General features: G+C 41.8%; 2 protein-coding genes across 2 annotated transcripts in view; one reads left to right on the top strand and one right to left on the bottom strand.

Moving 5' to 3' along the window:
• npat (nuclear protein, ataxia-telangiectasia locus) overlaps positions 1-5545 on the bottom strand; it is a 231620-nt gene extending 226075 nt beyond the window's left edge. Inside the window, exon 1 of the mRNA XM_083773032.1 lies at positions 5536-5545. The gene's annotated coding sequence lies outside the window, so the exon portion shown is untranslated. The remainder of the gene's footprint in view (positions 1-5535) is intronic.
• Positions 1-20921, top strand: part of dscamb (Down syndrome cell adhesion molecule b) — a gene marked incomplete at its 3' end in the record, with an annotated part of 194574 nt that overhangs the window by 78971 nt on the left and 94682 nt on the right. The gene's annotated exons all lie outside the window — the stretch shown is intronic.

The raw sequence follows: 20921 nt of genomic DNA, 5'->3' as shown, positions 1-20921 counted from the left end.
TTAAGGAAGTATTTAGACAGGTACATGGGTATCTTGGTGGTGTATCGAATCTTGTGGACCAGACCCATTGCAAGATGCTGTACTCTGTCGTCGACCCTAAGCCATCCCAGCCTGTCAAAGTGGGCAGGGGTGAGGTGGGTTCGGGGGGTGAGGCCAAGTAGGAGCCTGACCAGTTTGTTTTGGGAGGTCTGGAGCCTTGTTTTAAGGGCCTTTGAGGTGCTGTGGTACCAAGAGGTGGATGCATAGTCAAAGAAACCTTGTACGAGGGCTCCTGTTAAGGTCTTCAAGGTGTTTTTGCTGACCAGTGAGGAGATCCTGTAAAGGAATCTTGTTCTTTGATTGACTTGAGTGTCATGTGAAAAGAAGCGGCTTGGTCTCCTCATGCACTGAAGGAAGTATGAGGTCAGTCCATTGCTATCCCCAGGTTGGCAGAGGGAGGCTCCCCAGGATTACATTAGATAATTGGGTCACAAATTGTGGGATCAAATTTTGAAAATGATTTATTAAAAAAAGTTAAGACATGGGGAGAGAGAGATGGGAAGTGATACGCAGCAAAGGCCGTCGGGATTGGACTCGAACCGGTGATGTGCTGTTAGGAGCCATCGGAGCCTAGGTGCCCGGACCGCTAGGCCAGCGGTCTTGGCCACACATTTCCATTTTAAGTGAAAACTCTGCTTAGCCATTCCTTGACTGGTCGACCATTCATTCAAACTGAAACTGAGGTTGGAAAGTAATTAATTGAGTTACATAGTTCACAAAAATGTTAATATATAGCTTAATTTAGCAAAGGTGTGTCCGCTTTCTCAGTCCTTGCATAATGCAATGCTCAGTGTCTATGTGCAATGAACAGATGAGGACAGACAGATGTGAGTAATTTTATAGTAGACCGTAGGTACTATAGTAGGCCTGCGTGGGCTCTATTTTCGTCTATGCTAAACCCCTTATCCCTAAACTATTTTTCCTTTTTTTTTTTTACTATGTTGAGAAACATTTTTGAATTGTTAAAATAGCCATTCTACAAGCTCACAACGTGTCGATGTAGATTGGCTATTTTAACTAATCAAAAATGCTTTAATTTCTTTTTTATTTATTTTTTAATTTAGGGATAAAGGGTTTAGCATGGACGAAATATATATCATCTGGGTTTTTGGACATGGAGCTTGTAGATCTGCTACTTTTGATGCTTTTGTGTGACGTTGTAGTATGACCATGTATACAAGGGCGTTAATTTACATGGAAGAACAAGTTAGAATGGAGTTATGAGGTTTCTGCCTTGCAGTGAATTTAATTGAATTGATCCTTATTTTACAAATTAAACAAAAGTACACACTCTCAGAGTTAAATGAACACTGGGGATTTTGGAGTGCAGTCAGTGTGTCACGCCAGCTGAGTTTGAACATATTCTGCTCTATTTAGCGCAGGTTCTACAGCCGTCTCTCATTTCATTCCCTTTCATCGTTGGCTTTGCACGTTTTCCTCTCTCGCTACCGGTCTTCTTCCTAATCTCAAACACCCCCAGGCTAAGTAATGTTGTAAAGGACTTTTTTTGTTTTTTCAAAAAAAATTCAAATGCTATTTGGCTTTCCCCTGCAGCGGTGCTGTCTCCTTGCATCTTTATTCCATAATAACTAGATAACGAGGACTTTTGGATGTTCGCGTTTTATTTTTTATTTATTTCTTCATACATTTGATCTGTCTGACATATAATTTCAGCTTTGATGTACAATTTTTAGTTTTTCACGTGGATGTGCCATTTTATACACATGCATATTAATATCTGTATGTTTTGTATGCACAGTTTAAAACACATAGTAAGGTACACATACTGTACTGTACACATATGCCTTTTTTTTTGCTTGCATTTGCTTGCTGTATTTTTGAGGGGCGCTTTCCCCTTTCCTAGGGGGAGAGGGGAGTTGCACCACTCAGTTCACACAGGTTTGATTTTTATAATGCTATAGAAGAAAATGATCTGGTAATTGGCATTAGTTTTTGTTCATCCCTGCAGACACAGTATTCACTTAGTCATCATCTAGTCCAGAGCGCATCTGGTGACCTGCAGTGCAGTGTGTGGTTCAGTACGTTGCTCAAGGGCACTCTGGCAGTGCTGCTGTGAGCCGTATAGTAGATGGAATATGAGCCGTCATCCGGCCACCACTTCACACGTGGAAAGCATCCTCATGTGGGAACCTCATGGGGCGTCTGTGGTTGCATCCTGTGGCACTCTTAAATTCTCCAGAAGGAGTCACCAAAGTCAAGCATAAATGATGGGCACCACTGACACCCCTGATCTCACACTATAATGGTACTACCAATCACAACACAATACATGTCAGGATGCATGTTGGTTTATCTTACATAGGGCTTCAACAGGGCCATGCTGAGGCTACAGTATATGGCTGTAAAAGGTAGGCTTTCATTTGCAGTGGATGCATCTTTTGGTCAGTCTGAAAATCTTGAAAACTCATTCACTTTACTTCCTGTTTAATATACCACTCAACCCCACCTCTCGCGTGGCATCTGTGTGTTTGTGTGAGAGGATGTGCAAATCAAATATTGTTCATTTAGGAAGAAAGCCCATCCCACACTCTGCCATTAGATAAGAAATGGTACACAAATGTGCAGTCCTTGTCACTCCCCGCCCTTTAGCCCATCTCCCCCATGCACACCATTCATATACAACATACTGGTCTCTACGTAGCACAGATTGCAGGAAGTAAAGCGAGATGGGCAGTATTGGCTTTCTATTGTTTGTCTTGGCGCAACTTTGATTCATTTCCTGTACTGTATCTGTGTGTATCTAGATAATGATAAAATACACGCTGTAGAAATGGAAGGCTATGAATTATTTACTACAAATAGGACGAACAAACTTGGAGGGGGCGTGGCTATCTATGTCGATACTGCATTAAGAAGCTGTATGGTTAAAAATATGACAACCATTATAGACAATATTCTTGAATGTATTACTGTTGAAATCACTGTTGAGAATTCCAAAAACATAATAATTTCTTGTATGTATAGAACTCCAGGGACCTGCATTAACTGAAAACATCTCTTCAGCAATAGATAACAGGGAATTCTCAGTAGGGGTCTTCATAGACCTACAAAAGGCATTCGACACCATTAATCATGACATATTGCTAAATAAATTATATAGGTACGGAATTAGAGGCATTGCCCTCACCTGGCTCAAAAGCTACCTCGAAGGAAGGAAACAATTTGTTAATTTAAACGGACTAGATTCAGCTACCCTACCAGTAACATGTGGAGTCCCCCAAGGCTCTGTCCTTGGCCCAAAACTATTCTATACATTAACGACATCGCGGAAGCCCTACAAGACCTACACTGTGTGCTATTTGCGGACGACACCAGCCTGTACTGTTCTGGGGTCGACCTCCAACAACTCTTGCAGGTAGTGGAAGCTGACCTAATTTTTTTAAAGAAGTGGTTTGATATAAATAAATTATCATTAAACATAAGCAAAACTAAATTTATTATATTCTGCAATAAAAATATAAATTCATCAGTCAAACTAACCATAAATAACAATCAGATCGATCAAGTAACCCACATAAAATTCCTAGGAATCATGATTGACAGCAAACTCACCTGGAAACCTCACATAGACTACTTAAAAACTAAAATATCGAAAACAATAGCAATCCTATACAAAATGAAAGACATCATTAATACAAAATCACTCCAGACTTTATACAATTCCCTAATTCTACCATATCTAACTTACTGTGTCGAAGTCTGGGGAAACATATAAAACTATACTACACCCCATTTTTATTCTACAAAAGAAAGCAATAAGAATTGTCAACCGGGATGACTATTATGCACCATCAAATCCACTATTTATTAAAAACCGCACATTGAAATTTGCAGATCTAGCCAACCTCAACACAGCAATAATAATGTACAAAGCATATAACAGGTCGCTTCCAGTCAGCATGCAGGATCTATTCAAGCCTAGGGAAACCAGGTATGAACTCAGGGGAATCGGAATTTTTTAAAAGACTACAATTTCACGGACCAACATCAAAGAGAGATGTCTATCTGCCATTGGGGTGAATCTATGGAATAATCTGGACACTGAATTAAAATTAAGCAATTCAATCATTAAATTCAAGAGAACATATAAAACAAAGGTAATCGAGGGCTATATGAAATCACACTAAGTGTTAATTATATAATAACAGTAACTATACAGTATATATGTGTATCCCCGTACCTACCGTTATCTGTATAAAGGAGTGTGAGTGTGTGTGCGAGGACATACACATCTCAAAATCAAACCAAAATGTATGTATGTATGTATGTATGTATGTATGTATGTATGCTATGTAAGTTTGTAAAAGAAACAAGTGAATAATAATTATTATTAGTAACATCATCATCATTGTAACAATTGTCACTAAGTTGTAGAAATAGTGATTTTTGACCAGCTTTTTTGATCAGATTTATATTTATTTGATTTTTTCTTTCAACATGGTTGTGTTTAATCCTTTCATTAGAAATACAGCAATGTAGAAAACGGATTTCTCTATTTATTTTTTATTTTTCCTTAAGAGATTACTGAAATCTCAAAAAGGTGGGCATAATAAGCTTCGGCTTCAGCCCTTTCCTTTTCGGTCAATTGTATCATGACAACCCCTTTTCCTTGTATGTAATAATGTTGGATAAACCATGACCGAGACAAATAAACTATCTATCTATCTGTGTTAACTGGGTGCCCACTGCCCATCCATAGGAGACCAGAAGCAAGTTGTGAGTCTCTTAATTGCGATTAGTAGTTGAGAAGTAACCATGAGCACAGACTATGACTGATTATTTTGTCCCACAGTTAATGCAGTATTAATTGGACCCACATATGTTCCAAACATGGTATTCTTGGATCTAGCAACACTGATCATGGACATGAGATATGACGATCGCATGGGGTGACAATGCCCACTAAACCGAAAGTGTATAATATTTCATACCATTGGCAAAGCATGGAATGCAGTATTTTGTCTATTAAGCATGTTTGCTTCAGCCCTGTCTCCAATGGTCAGAGGCCAATTTTGTAGGCTTGAGGGAGTAAAGGTAAGTGTTTATTGATCAACACAGTGTGTTAGCTAGCCTAGCTATGGAGAGTCAAGGGACAGAGACGGGGAAACCGAAAAACATTGGGGACATAATGGGAGATTTTTGAGCATCCTCATAGTACGCACTATCTCTGTGGCCTGTGGTCTCATGTAGAGTTGGGCTGACTAAGCTTCATTACTGCAACGACACTATCTTATGGGAGGAATGGCAGGCTTCCAGTTGGCTCTATCAATCTGTCAATCACTCCCCTCTAATCTTAGCTCTGCCCCTTAGTGCTGCCCATCACTTCCTGGCACAGTGGAAACAAGGCCATTCTGTCTGCCTGATTCCCGGAGAATGGATAACGGACTTAATGGATGGCCTGCTCAATTATGCAACACAAGACTGTTGTCTTGTGTTGTTGTTGCAGCAGCCAAAAATAAGTGTGTTGCTGTGGACCGAAGTGTGGACTAGATGTACACACATCAGTCATGTCACATGGGTGTTTCAGACGTTTTGTACACACGCATTTAACACATCTTTTGCCGGGGAATTTTTCATAATAAAGACGCTAGAGTGCCACTCAGATGAGGTAGATTTTACTCTGAAATGCTAGATAGATACCATTATCTTTAAATATCTTATAATACTCTAATTAATTCTGTCTGCTGACACTGTAGACTGTAGACTACAGACTACAGTGTTTTACCCCACACACCTGAAACTGACTACACAGTTAAATACTGTGTGTTCATTTCACACCCTCAGAGCTAAATGAACAATGTGAATGTATCTAGTATCTACAGTGAGTGTGCGCGTTCAGCAAAGGAGGACAGTCTTCGTTTCCTATAGTTATTTCCTAAATCGTGGACATGGTGGATATCTGCCTCTCTGGCTAGAACCCCCTCTGGCACAGAGCTGTATAAGGGCTTGTGTGTGCGTGTGTGTGTGTGTGTGTGTGTGTGTGTGTGTGTGTGTGTGTGTGTGTGTGTGTGTGTGTGTGTGTGTGTGTGTGTGTGTGTGTGTGTGTGCGCGTGTGCGTGTGCATGTGCGTGTGATAGAATGCGGCAGTGTTGAATATTGCTTCTATAGCCCTGTTGTTTCTATTGTGCAACACACACACACACACACACACGCACTGCCACACCACCCATCACTCTACTGTTGTCACAGTAACCGTCTCACCTCCACTCCACAGTCCCGTAATGAGACTACTGGAGGAGAGAGAGAGAGAGTGAGAGAGTGAGAGAGAGAGAGAGAGAGAGTGAGAGAATGGGGGGGGGGGGGGGTGAAGGTGTTAAGAGCTAAGGAGAGTGGGAACAGCACAGAGGTAGAGGAGAGAGAAAGAGCTATATCCACACCATGTATGGGGATTTTGAGTGATACACTGACGGCCAAAAACACATGATTCCATAGTTAACTGCGACCTTCACTCGCAAATAATAATAATAATAGCTCATATTTCTTTTTTAAGTACCTAAAGTTGCTTTATATAAAGAAAAGGAAGCAACCAACTTCAAGGACTCCCGTCCCCACATCCCCGTCCTCTCAGCAACCATGAGAGGAACCTCACCAACGGCAATCATGTTAAAAAGCAGCGGCCCCAGCTGCCAGCAACGTTCAGTGATTACACATGCATTCTGACCGCACCACGTACAAGCACGGTGTGCTGCGTGCACATTGCCATATCCAATAACATTATTGTTAATAGATAATTACCCCTGGACCAGGGAAATTGTGACCGCAAATACAGATTAAAATTCAATTAAAAGCAAATGCATGCGCCAGGGCTGCATGCTTTGCTGAGTGGCTCAGTTTAAACCCAACAAACCATGCTTAGTGATTACATCTAATGTACAGTAATAAAAGCCAGTGCGCGCATACGCACGCACGCACGCACACACACACACACACACACACACACACACACACACACACACACACACTCACTCGTATGCCTGATAGGAGGCCAAAATAATGTTTTTTATCACCAGAGTTTAACACAAAAAATGCTGGAAACGTATCCATACGCTTTATTAATATCGAACGCCGTACGCGCGAAGCGTATGTATACGTTTTATACGTTTTTTTATTGCTTACTGTACATCAACGTCCTATGCTCCAGGACACCGAAGAAAATAACAGCTTTCGTCTCCAGGAAGCTCCAATATGTGATCCGGGAGTAAAAAGCCCCTCCCTCCTGAAAAGAGGTCTGTCTGTGGCGAAGACGCTCCCTCCTCCAATGCCTCCATTACACGTATGGGTCTGCACGGCAACGGCATAGACCAACGCAGATGTCAGGGCATCTAAAATGGAGTTACCCATACTCTAGTGTCTGTGAATACACTCGATTCCCCCTCCCCTCCTGTTTCTACATGGTTTCTCCCGAGGAAGCTTTGTGGGGGGAGTCTCTTGATCGCTTTGGCAGTTTGAGTTCCCCCCCCCAGGCCCCACTGCGCCTTGCGATCGCCTTGCACCGCCGACACAGCCCTCTCTAATTCTTTCCAACGACAACTCACCGGTCTGCCGCCTCATTCTCGGAAATATAAACCCGTATATAAACCAATAATAATCTCCAACGGTCGATCGCCATTTCACGGACAGGTATACGCGAAACGAATGACGTATTCTCGAAGGACCGCCATAGGAGAAGCAGTATACATCTGACCAACTGTCTTTTTTTCGCCGTCGCGTCAGCCATGTTTGGACAAAGAAGCAGTATACTAGGCTAGCAGATATCACACCGTGGAACCCCCCCCACACTGCGAGTTGCGATCGATCGTTTTGCAGTTTGCAATGCTACTCTCATTCTCGGAAAAAAGATTCTCGGCAGTTGATCACCATAATCGCCATAGCGCCTTCGCCAGCCAATTGCAGTGATAAGGCGTCTGGGACGTAATCGACCCGTTTGTAATGGATAACTAATACAATCCTAAGCTGCGGAAGCCATCGTGTTGTCTGTCATTTTGTCGAAATCACAGCCAGCCTGGCTACGCTTATCGCTCCTGTGGTTCATGTCCAGACATGTCGTGGAACCCCCCCCCCCCACTGCGAGTTGAGTCGCTCCTGTGGTTCATGTCCAGACATGTCAACCTCTCAAGTCACTGTTATGCTATCAAACGATCTGTTGATTTTGTTTACTGAGACAATGATCACATATGTGCATAGAATCATCATCATCATGACGTTATCATGACAGGCAGATATAAACATAAATAAAGTATCAACTACACACTGAATGAAAGCCCTAAATGTCTAATTTTAGGAGGAAAACAAATAAAATACACATATCCCATATACTGTTTGTCAATACTAGACTATTGAATCCATTTCATTTATAAAATTCTCTTTTTCAGAGAGAACTTTAGCCCATTCTGACCTGAGATCAGATTCATACGAGGTTTCCACTGGACACACACTGGTCTGATTAGAGAAAGCATGGACCTATAGAACTATTATTCACAAAATAAGGCATATAGCGACATGTACATACTATATACCGTATGAAACAGAAGACTCTCTGCTTTCATAAGAAAAAAACTAATACTGTAATAATAATAAAAATCACACCCATGTGAAGTGAGCAGTGCAATGTTGTGAAGTGAGCAGTGCAACATTGCACTGCTCACTTCACAGGGGTGTGATTTTCATTATTATTACAGTAGAAGTATTTTTCTTATGAAAGCAGAGAGTCTTCTGTTTCATACGGTATATAGTATGTATAGGCCTTATTTTGTGAATATTTAGTTGTCAGTTCCTTGTCTTGTCTAAAATACTCTGAGGATTTCAGAAAATGCATGGACCTGAAGAACCATTATTCACAAAATAAGGCCTATAGCGACATGTACATACTATATACCGTATGAAACAGAAGACTCTCTGCTTTCATAAGAAAAATACTTCTACTGTAATAATAATAAAAATCACACCCATGTGAAGTGAGCAGTGCAATGTTGTGCAACATTGCACTGCTCACTTCACAGGGGTGTGATTTTTATTATTATTACAGTAGAAGTATTTTTCTTATGAAAGCAGAGAGTCTTCTGTTTCATACGGTATATAGTATGTACATTTCGCTATAGGCCTTATTTTGTGAATAATAGTTCTTCTGGTCCATGCATTTTCTGAAATCCTCTCTGGTGGGCGCAAGCTGCATTCAATAGCCAATTACTGACAAACTATACATGGGACCATGTGTATTTGTTTTCCTCCTAAAAGTAGACATTCAGGGCTTTCATTCAGTGTGTAGTATGTATATGATATTATTTGTGTTCATTTTTATATCTGTCTGTCAATGTCTGTCAACTTCAACCTTCCATATCTCTGCTGTTTTTTCAAGCGAGCAGCGTGCCTTCAAAAGCAGGTTTTAGAAAAAGGTCAATATCTCCAGAATGGAAGATGGTAGAATCATAATTTTTTTTTTAAATTGAAGTGGACATGTTTGGCCTACTTTTTATTTATGCGATGTGATTCTAGCTATAAGAGGCCCCTCGCTGTGGGCCCCTAAAAAGTTCAAAAGTCCAATGTTAATCGCTTAGCACCAGCAAGCCTGAGCAAATAGAAAACTCTAGCATACAATGTGTTAACTGGTGATAGTCTCTCCTCCCATACACCAACCTTTCTGTTAAAACTTCTCTGCAAACTGACCCTTACTTTCATATGAAGACAGACAGAATGAGACACAAACAGTGTGGAAACACACGCAGACATGTGTAAAGTGCAGGGGGAGAGAGAGAGAGAGAGAGAGCTATGTGCAGCGAGGCAGAGCAGAGCAGCAGCAGCATGGTGTCTGCATCTGCTCCTCTGTGCAGTTTAAAGGTCTCTCTATAAAAACAGCCATGCTGAGCCATGAATCAGGGCTTCTAGTCCGGGCCCCACGTTTGACAATTAACACAACACTTTTTCTACAGAGTACATCTGAGACCTGGGGAAGTGGCATTTGGTCAAAACACGGTCCACCAATATAGGTAGGGTAATGATTGGGAGATTGCGATGAAACGAGCGGTGGCGCATCGTCTTCAAAGAAGGGCTTTGTGTGTATGCATGTATGTGTCTATGTCAGGTCTATGTATGTCCACTTGAGTAAGGCAATACTGCTGGGTGACCATTAGTGTCGCTGTTGTGCAACTTAACACACGCTGCACGCACACAGTCACAGACCCATTGTTTTGTAGAGGAATGGACATCCCCCCTTAGGAAGACATCGTTCAAGTTACCCACGTCCCCCAAAACATATAAACTAATATTTCAATATATACGAATATATTGAACATTGAACAAGCAACTTAAAACGACATTTTCTGTTTTCTTTAAATGTTCAGAAACTATGGTCTACTACTCAGATACAGTGTAGAATTACACTAACCCTGTTAACGTGTACAGTATGTGTTTATGCGCGAGTGCCGTAGCCTACCTGCGATATTCCAGGAGCAGTCAGTGCATCTTTATTGGCATTTTATAGGTTGTCATTGGCGATTAACCTGGGTTTAATCGAGGGCCGTTTACATGGCCCACTAAATGTTTGTGTGATTAGCCAGCCTCTCACCGGACTGGTTGTTGGCATCAGCTGGTGGGTAGGGAAATCAGCCTGGCCATCTTATCCAACATACAGTATGAAATCACTTACAGTCTCTATACTTAGTAAAACGGACCCGAGTTGGCACTTTACTTTTTTCCCTCCACACCAAATCTCTATGCCGAAAATAACCGATGTGCAAGCTCACAACTCGTTGCAGCATTGCACTGTGAGGTTGTACAGTGTACAGTACAGTACATAGGCTTTTTGAATGGGCCGCTGTGGCTCAGTCAGGAGGTAGAGCAGGTCGTCCAATGATCCGTGGGTCAGCGGTTCGAATCCTGGCTCCTCCTGTCTACATGTTGAAGTGTCCTTGGGCAAGACACTGAACCCTACATTGCCTCCAATGAGTCGGCTGGTGTGAGCTTGCCAGTGTGCCACCATTGTTGTGTGAATGTGGGAAGTGAGGACGCTGGCGTCTTCTGTTCACCGCTTCACCTCCTAATGTATGAATGAATGATCGATCCATTGTAAAGCACTTTGAGCACTTATAAAGCGCTTATAAAGCGCTAATAATGCCATTAATTAAATGGAACCAAGTGGACCTATACTGTCTCTCTGCAGTCCAAGTCCAAATGGATGGTATCGTTCCATTTGTACACTAAAGACGTAAATGTACACTCAGGTTTGTATCTTTATGCTCAGTCTAATCAAGGGTCTTTCATTATACAAAACCTGGTAATGACAGAGTTGTCTTTCTGAATAATTGTCTCCACCAGGCCAAAGAGAGTATGTTTTGTACTCTGTGTGACCGTGTGTCTGTGTGTGTGTGTCCATCCGTCTGTTACCAGCTAATCTCTGACACCGTTAACCCGGTCGATGCCAAATTTTGCACACACACAATTTTGCACACACACTAGATGCCAACGATGAACCTCTGCCCGAAATTTTCCAGAAAGGCCTGTTATAGCGCCACTTGCCGTTTTTAAACAAAAATAGTAGATCTACAAGCTCAAAACACTTTGAACTCGTAGATGTGCTATTTCTGATTATTTTGTTTGTCTAGTATGATCAATTTACGAAAATACACCAAAAGTAAAAATATGGAGATACATTTGGTACCGTTTTTCTCCCAATCAACTCTCCTTGTCAATATTTACCTGCACCGCGTGTGAACCGCACTTGTTTCCTCCGCCGCTTCTCACCGGCAACTTAATTAGTCACATCTCTCCCTTTAATTACATCAAGTGGAAGGAAGTCACAATCTGAAGTAGATCAAATTAAGCCCTATGCAAATCCTGCAAGTCCTCCACCCACCCATCTCTGTGGCAACAATCGCGCCATCTTCCACTCATTTCTGTGGGGAGGAGTCATGTAGATGGGGTGTCGCCGTCCCTCTAAACGAAATCTTAGGCGTCTGTCACTGCACCTATATTCATAACTGGTAGTCTGCTGGTGTGGAGCTTACACTGACAACTGATATCGTGATTTTACATTGCATTTTGACTCTGATTGATATTTGGATTTTGACATGATTTATGTCTCTAATCGTTAATCGCGAATCCAAATAAAGACATTACAATGTGTGTGCGTGTGCATGCCTGTGTGGGTGTGGAAATACATATGTTGACAAGGAAGAGCAGAGAAATATGAGCTTAGCAAGTGAAAATCTTATATAATGTACCACCGTGTACACTTTATTGTATGGCTTTAGTTAGCAAGCTGTGTCCCAAGGTTCCATGCTAGGACCACTGCTGCTCCATACATGTAATTCTTTGCAAGAAGTAAGAACTGAATTATGCAGGTGATACAGCTATACAGTATAATCCCCATCAGTACAGTAGTATTAGCCCTCATTTAATGTTCAGCTTTTTAAACTCAACTTAAGTTTGTGTAAAAATGCAGACAAAAAAGAGTTTCAAAGAGTTAAACACCTAATCTTCCTCTAGTCCTTTCTGATTAAAGGCTCATACATAGTCTGTATTTTCGGTGGTTAAGTGACCACCGAACTACAACATGACGTCACGAGCCGCGGTGAAGAGCAAACCACCGCCACCGCTCCAGCCCTTCTCTCTGTTTTTACTCACCACCGCTCAACGTTATTTCAGCTCCGGTGGTCAGCTCACCACCGGAGCGGTGGTCACCTCACCACCGAAAAACCAGACTATGAATAGGCCTTAAGGGGTTGAAATGGAACATTGTTCTGATCATGAATTATCATTCACACCCAGCTGAAACTTAAATTACGTTACATTCTTTCTGGAATAAATCCTTATCCTGCTGTGTCCATCTCTGTATCCTCAGACTTTTATAAATACATGTCTCCTTGTGCTGGTTCCTCCTAATCTGCGTACATACTGTAAATGTGTAGAAACCAAATTCAACATTGCCTATGCTCTTACAATATCTAGCAGATATTGGTCCCCAGAGTCAAAAGAAAGAAAAATAAAGCTTTTAAATAAGGTCTACTTCCTGGAATAATGTACAGAACCTGAAATTGTTCAGATATGATCACTATGAGTGGAATTTAAGTCAATGTTAAAGACAATAGTACTCTTGGACAATCGTGCAGGCCTATGATATATTTCACTGAAATCATTTAAAACCTCATTGTATTGTTGTTTCAGCTTTATTGGCCTCACAAGTAAAGTGGATGTTAATCTCAATGAGACGTTTACCTGGTTAAATGAAGTATATGATGATGTGAACAAGTTGACTGTTTTGTTCACTGACAAAGAACCTGGCAGATTCACATGTCCTTGTCCACTCCCTGAGAAGGACCAACCCACTGAAACTCCCAATGGAGACCTAAATCTGTCGCAGAACATTTTAAGTTGTGATCGTGAAGCTGTGGCAGGAGCCACCAAAGGGACCGTGACCTTTGTTGTATATGTACACACTCTGAGAGAGGAGCCTTTTAATTAATAACTCCTCAGCGAATGAGAGCCGCGACCTTGTGCCGTGTGGATTTCTTCCACCGGTTCAATCCGACCGCCGTCATTAAAATTCCAGCCAAGGTCTTCTTTCTTTCTCTTTTGACACATGAGCCAACCCCCTGCCTCCTTTCCTCCTCCCCCTTCCTCCATCCTCTCCACACACATCAGAAATGCATCAAGCGAGCAGAGCTGGGGATTGTAGAGAGCACACAGTGCCTTGCCTGACAGCGAGGGCTTCAAAGTGAAATACGGAAAGGCCAGTAGCTATGAATATCGTATTTGACCATAACCAAGGAAGTGTATTGAAGTCCTTCTTCCCTCAAAAATAAATAAAAGTTAAAATATTTGAAATAGACATTGATCAGGAGTCGAACCCACGACACGCCATCAGGCTGTCTTGGCAGCCTATAGGTGCTACACTAGCCGCCCGGGCCGAAGGTTATTGAATTATTAATGAGCACACTTTTAATAATGGTGAGAATTTCAACAAGCCTTCGTATCTTGGTATCTCTGCACCGTGAGACGCAATATGACATTGTCTCTGTTGGGTGGAAACCTCATGTCCAAAACCGTTACTTCTTCAGGATTCATATATAAAAGCAGCAGATCTAAAAGCTTGCGGATCTGCTACTTTTGATGCTTTTGTGTGACACTGTAATTTATGATAAAAACACTAAAAGTTAAAATATGGAGATAAGAGGTTTCTGCCCGACAACAACGATGTGCTTTCTCATTGCAACCGAGAATCGTTATAGTACGGTCAAAGTGCTGAGTGTGCATCGAAATGTGACCGGCAGTGACACCACCACCACAACCTCTATACTTATACAGTATGCTAATTGATCTGGTTGTTGGATGTTATGTGCACTACAAAATATCAGGATGTATCTACTGTACAGTTTATACGGCATGCATGTGTGTGGCCGTGTGGCGTCCCCGTTTTTCCTAACGATTTCGCACCAGTGGGATGGGAGGGGAGGGGCTGGGGGCCGTCTGGACGGCAGACGGCTGTGGAACTTGAAGGCCAACGGGACGTATGAAAACTTCTGCCAAAACAGAAACACAACACGAGATTGACAAGAATAATGGAATCATTCAGTAAAAAAACTACTGTACTACTACTGTGTTTTTTAAACTTTGAATTTCTCTAACTATAAACTTTCATGACAGCAGACAGTACAAATATGATACGGCTACAACAGTGAAGTCAGTTCACGGAGGTTGTTGTATAGGCTATGTGGGGATTATCTGACGAGGTACCAATTACCATTTGAGTGTGCAAAACCTTGCATTATACTAAATTGTAAAGTAATACTAAATTGTTACTTTATAGGGTCAATATATAAAGTAAAATAATATAGACTTTCCATGAGTATCTTTTTATATTTTTCCAAAAATAATCAAAACGGCCAATAGCATATTACAATCTATGAATCTTGAACCTAAGGCAACTAAAACAATAAGGCAGTGTGTTTGATTCTGCATACAGGGCTCTCGCCCTCCCACCCCTCACTGGTGAATCATGTATAGGGAGATGTCTCATATAGTCTCCGTGGGTCTACTCGGCTTGTTGACAGCAGGAGCTCCTCTCTAATCCAATCCCACAGAACAGCTGGCCATTGTTCACCAGTCGCCAGTGGTGGAAAAAAAGTACTCGCATTTTTTTACTTAAGTATAAAAGTATTAATACGGAAATATAGAAATACTCTGTTACAAGTAAAACTTGTTAAAAAAGCTTCCAAATGTACTCATTATGCATAATTTCATTGCATAATAAAGTTTTGAAATGTATAATAAATCATCTTTTGATCTACAAGCTAGACCCGCTATTTTCAAATAGCCAAAGTGTATATAGGGCTGAAGTAGTTAATGCATGTTTTTAATAATAATCAAAATCTACAAAGTAGGCTAAATGTAGTGGAGTAAAAGTACAATATTTGTATCTGAGATGTAGTGGAGTAGAAGTAAATGTATTGAAAATTGTAAATACTCAAATAAAGTAATTGTGATTGGCTAGAATGAGATGATGTGTATATGATGATAAGAGCGCCTCACTTCACACAGGTGTCATTTTTTTAATAAGAATAAAATGTAATGTTGCCCAATGTCTGGTGGAACATGTTAATACAATCTATATTAACAAGTGAGAACTTGTACCCAACACATGGCAAGAAACCCAAAGCCACAACAGCTACGTCGCTATTGCAACACCCACAACACCATCTTACACACTACACTCACACACACTCACACGGGCAGTGACGTCACACAGTTACCCTTCGCAGTGTTGCAACGCTATCTCCTCCTATCGCGCCCATCGACCACACTCAACACCACCCGCCAAAACATATTCATTGCAGTGCCACCAAAGATGCCTCCCGTCCACACTCACGACGGCAATGCATTTGTTTACTACAAACATTATCGCCCCAAGCACCCACACCCCCGGAACACTGTTGCCCTTTCACCACGCTAAATTCGACAGGTCTATGCAAGTGAGCACAAATTACATGTGAGAAAATTCATTCACAAGCCCACAAATGCCATTCAAATGCCATTCAACACACACTACGACTCGCTTACAATTCGCGAACCTGGCAACTACTACTCCGTCTTTTAATTGGCTACTAGCTCTCAGCCTGTGCTGCTCTGATCTCCAAGTCTCCCTGACAGTCCTGTCCACTGTCCGGACTCGAAAAAAACGAGGAAGGAGAGGAATCTTCGCCTCACGATTTTGCTTATTCCTTCTAAATCTCTATATAAAATATCGCTCTCTCAGCAAATCTCTTAGTTACATCAACATTGTTCTTTGACAGTTTTTGGTTTGTGCCAAACTATTACAATTACACCGTTCGAATTCGCCATTTCGCCTGCCAGCCATACTGCCGAGTACATTTGATTGCACACACACACACACGCACACGCACGCCTGGAAGCCACGATCTCTCTCTCGCCACGCCACGCACGCACACACACACACACACACACACACACACAGGAATAGCCGTGCAGCCTATACACGGCAGCAGCGAGACAGGACGTTATAATCTTGAGTTTCATTAAATAACTGTCTTTCTCCGCACGCGCACGTGCGCACACAACATTATTCAAGTGAAATGCGTAACGCCAATATTGGGCTAATAAAGGCTACCAATATGTGGGTAGCCTACAGGGATTTACCCACGGAATGAATATATATATATATATATATATAATCATCTATACCAGGGCTTCCCACACTTTTTTTTACTTCAGAGCTACTTTCAAAACGACTAGCTCATATACCCACCAAATAAAACTATCATCCCATTGCTGAAAATAGTTAAAAAATGTAATTGAGGAGCCTTTCATAGGCTACATACAGTGGTGTCCCGTTCGTCTGTACCAGGCTCACTTCTATAGGTTTTGAAAGGTACCTTTCATTTTTTCATTCTTTATTTACCCAGGGAAGTAGCTGAGCACAGGTGCTCATTTTCAGCAACGCCCTGCACATCGAAAAACACACACACACACACACACACACACACACACACACACACACACACACACACACACGCACACACACACACACACACACACAAAATGTCATGTCAAAGGTACCTCTGGACGCCACACCTCTGATGGGTGGGGTTTAGTCTTAAGTGGTGTGTTTCTTTCACCCACTGTGTAATACAATAAATGGACGGTAGGTGGCAGAGGCCAGAGAACTATAAGACAAACGCACATGGAATGGGAAATAGAGGGGGGGAAATGGAAATGGTAGGGTTTTTATTTTTGGTATTTGACTTTGCTACTGATGATTGTACGCAACAACAAGTATTGCATTGTGTGTTTGAGCTGACAGGCCCTTTTTGATGTCAATCAATCAAGTCATCTCAGGTCATCTCAAGCGGCAGATGCAAAAATCGTTTTTTATATAAAAATTATATATATATTTAGGGCCATGTCATGTGGTCTAACTGCAAAGCCTTTGTGATCTATACTGGTAGATCCTGATCTACCTTTTGGGCACCGCTTAACGTCAGATCAGCGGTTTTGTCGGCCAGCGCCAAAAATGCTCCCCCACAGCATAATCGGAGCAAATACCGGGCAGTGTGTATGAGCCATAACGTGTTGACTACACTACACTACACTAATAAGGACACATACAAATAACTAATAACCCATCCGTTACTACATGTGGAGTCAACTCCCGCAATTTCTTTCTTCCCATAGTGCGCGGCAACGTAACTCTGGGATGAGCAGCCGCAAAATTCTAGTATAACTACAATTGGGGTCATGTCTCACCTAGACACAGGATCTGACACATTCTTTTTTTGCTGATGATGGTCAAGATTCAATTTATCCCCCAGAGCAAGCAGTCAGGCTCTATTAGCTCAATGGTAAAGATGTGAGCACTTATGCAGGAAACTCCTGGGCAGAAGAGGAACGTTACATAGTGCATGCTTTAAATGTACACTCCAGATGCCCTGTGGAGTTGAGAGTAAATCCACCTGAATACATGTAATTACATGTTTTCCACTTTACATTATTGTACATAATAGCTGAAGACAGTGTTTTAGGAAAACAAGTGTAATATTGCAATTATACTTCAGTTACCCTTAAAACGAAGAAAATAGCTGATTTAAAAAAAAAAAAACAGATGTCCCAAGAAACTAGCTAGCCTAGCCACCTAGTTTGCTGCACTCTGGGAAAACAGAGCAGCTGAATTCTTTGTTTTGATTAGGTGTGGAGTGGTGCTCGTTTGAACCACGGCTAGAAGGCTGTTTCAACAAATCAGATTGCTTCCTCGAAACGACCTGTTGTATAATTATGTTATATTCAATGTTATACCTTGTATTTATCACAGATCACAATCTGAATGGAAAAAAACACTGCTAGACCCCTAGATCAACCCTAGATTAGGGTTTCTTATACAATTATTATTTATTTTGCAGTTGACATCATGTCACATCGGAAGGCAATAAATAGTCCCCATTAAAGATTAAGGCTGGCTATAGTGTCACAATTTGACACTATGGTGAAAGACTGCATCTGTCTGCACCCACGCTTAGGAGCTAAGAGAGAGAGAGAGAGAGAGAGAGAGAGAGAGAGCAGTGGGACAATGACAGGAAGAGAGATGGAGATGTGGAGGGATGGAAGAGAGAAAATGAGGGTGAGAAATTCAAGATGGAGACAGAGGAATGGAGACCCGGAGAGAAGAGACACAGAAGAATGATTGCATTGTTTAAGCATTCTCGGTCACTCTTATCCAGAGCGACTTGTAATGAATACACGAGCAGAATTCACCCTTGATGGTCCATTCTTACCTCTGAGTTAGATAGATCCAGTATACTGTGATCTAAAGCAGCATGTATGGTAGTCCCTTCTAGATGTACATGAGACAATATGACTGCAAATCATAGCTACAAGTGGCATGTAAAAATAATGTGTGACTCACATATTGAAACATCCCTTTGAGACGTAGTGACCTTTTGTTTGACAGCAATGATAATAATCTCTGGTTTTGTCTGCATTGCCAAAACGGGAAGTATGCACGCACCCACGCACGCACACTGTCATACATACTGTCATACATACTGTACATACATACAGTACATACATACATACATACATACATACATACATACATACATACATACATACATATATTTATCAGTCGTTTATGATTGGCAATCAAAATGTCTTTGATTTTGATCAAAGTATACATCCTGGCATATTGTGCCGGTTGTGAACATAATGGAGCAGAAAGCAGTGCCAGCTCGGGGCCAAGGCCAGCTGTACTGTAGATAAGGAGCAGATGCTGTCACTAAACATGAGCAGTCTGGCTGGCTGGCTTGCTGGCTGCTGTAATAATAAGACTGTCTTCTGCCTGTGTGTTCCCCTTAGACTGAACTAATATCGTTTTTGCTGGGTAATGATACCGAGACGCAAGCCCACATTCCCCCGTAATTGATCCTGCTGGCTACTGCCGTGCACTAACGAGCTAAACGAGGAGGAAAACCCTCCTAGCGATGAGACGGAAAGAGGGAGAGAAAGAAGAGAGAGAAGAGAGAGGGTGACAGAGAGAAAAGAGAGGCAGAGACTGTAGGCCAAGAGAAGGAAACAGACAGATTGGAAGAGGGAGAGGAGGGAGAGAGAAATGTAGAGAGAACATCTGAGAGAGAGGCAAATACAGGCAAATACAGGCAAATACATGCGTGTGAGTCAAACTAAGGTGAGTGAGAGTCAATGAGGAGGGAACGATTTCTAACGCAAAGACAACCAGGGTTTTGATCTGTTGCTATGAAGGTGGCATGCTGTGGGGAGATCAAAGCAGTAGCCGTAAAATGGTTGAAGAGTGCAGTATAGCTGTATTCACCCTCTCTGGAATAGAGAGAGAAGAGAGAGAGTGAAGCCATATTTATGCTTGGTTGCACAGCGGTTTCCCACGTCAAAACCAGCAGACCTACAAGCTCACAACGCGTTGCAGACTGTTTTCGGCGTTTGGCACTGCCGTGCGACAATGTACGGATTGCACTTGAGAAAAATAGGCTATAGTGACCATAGAGTTGCTAGTGACAGAGAGAGAGAGAGAGAGAGAGAGAGAGAGAGGATGCGGACAGTGCACCAGTGCATGCTGCCTGCCTCTTTCATCTCTGACAACGTCCACAGGGAGGTGGAGGAGTATTGTGAATTTGGAGTGAAATATTTCAAAGCAGTGGATGTGGTGGTGGTGGAGGAGCAGAGATGGGGGTGGAGACTGCATGGGGAGGTGCTACTGGGGGGCTCACACACAGCCTGTGTTTCAACAAGATGAAACACACCTGGTCCTCCACAGCCCTATACCTCTGATTGCTGAATATTTTGTACCAAGTCCCACAGGCAGGCAGACACTGCTTATTAACCTTTGTTTTTATGACTGAGAGGAATCACACAGCTTAATGCACTGAGGACAGACATCACTTTATTATTACAGTACATCTACAGTATCATACAGTGAATAAGCATGCATAAATTATTATTATTATTATTATTATCCATATGTACTGTATAGTCCTTACTTTACAAAACCCTGCAATCTGACATATTTTGCTTCAATTTATTTTAAGAAGATAGTTGAGAATTTTGTAACTCGTATAGTATACAAGTGTATCCAAATGAACTTTTACGGGTCCATTCGGTTACATTTGACACTCTCAGAGTTAAATAAACATTGAGGATCTTGCAGTGCACAACTCTAATGTTGTCTTTCTCCTTTCTCTCCAACGCTCTCTCCATCTTCTCTTCCATGATACAGGTAAGCCTTATTAGTATTCTGTTTTGGAGAAATGTTGGTTTGTTGTCCAGGACAGGCTAATATCTGCACATTGTTAGAAGCACATATGCGATGCATTGGCGCCTGCTAATCAATA

Source organism: Protomyctophum parallelum (genome assembly GCF_964188405.1).
Source record: "Protomyctophum parallelum genome assembly, chromosome: 9".
Classification (NCBI taxonomy): Eukaryota; Metazoa; Chordata; class Actinopteri; order Myctophiformes; family Myctophidae; genus Protomyctophum; species Protomyctophum parallelum.
The sequence above is the reverse complement of the archived record's forward strand: the minus strand, read 5'-3'. Positions and strand labels throughout refer to the sequence as shown.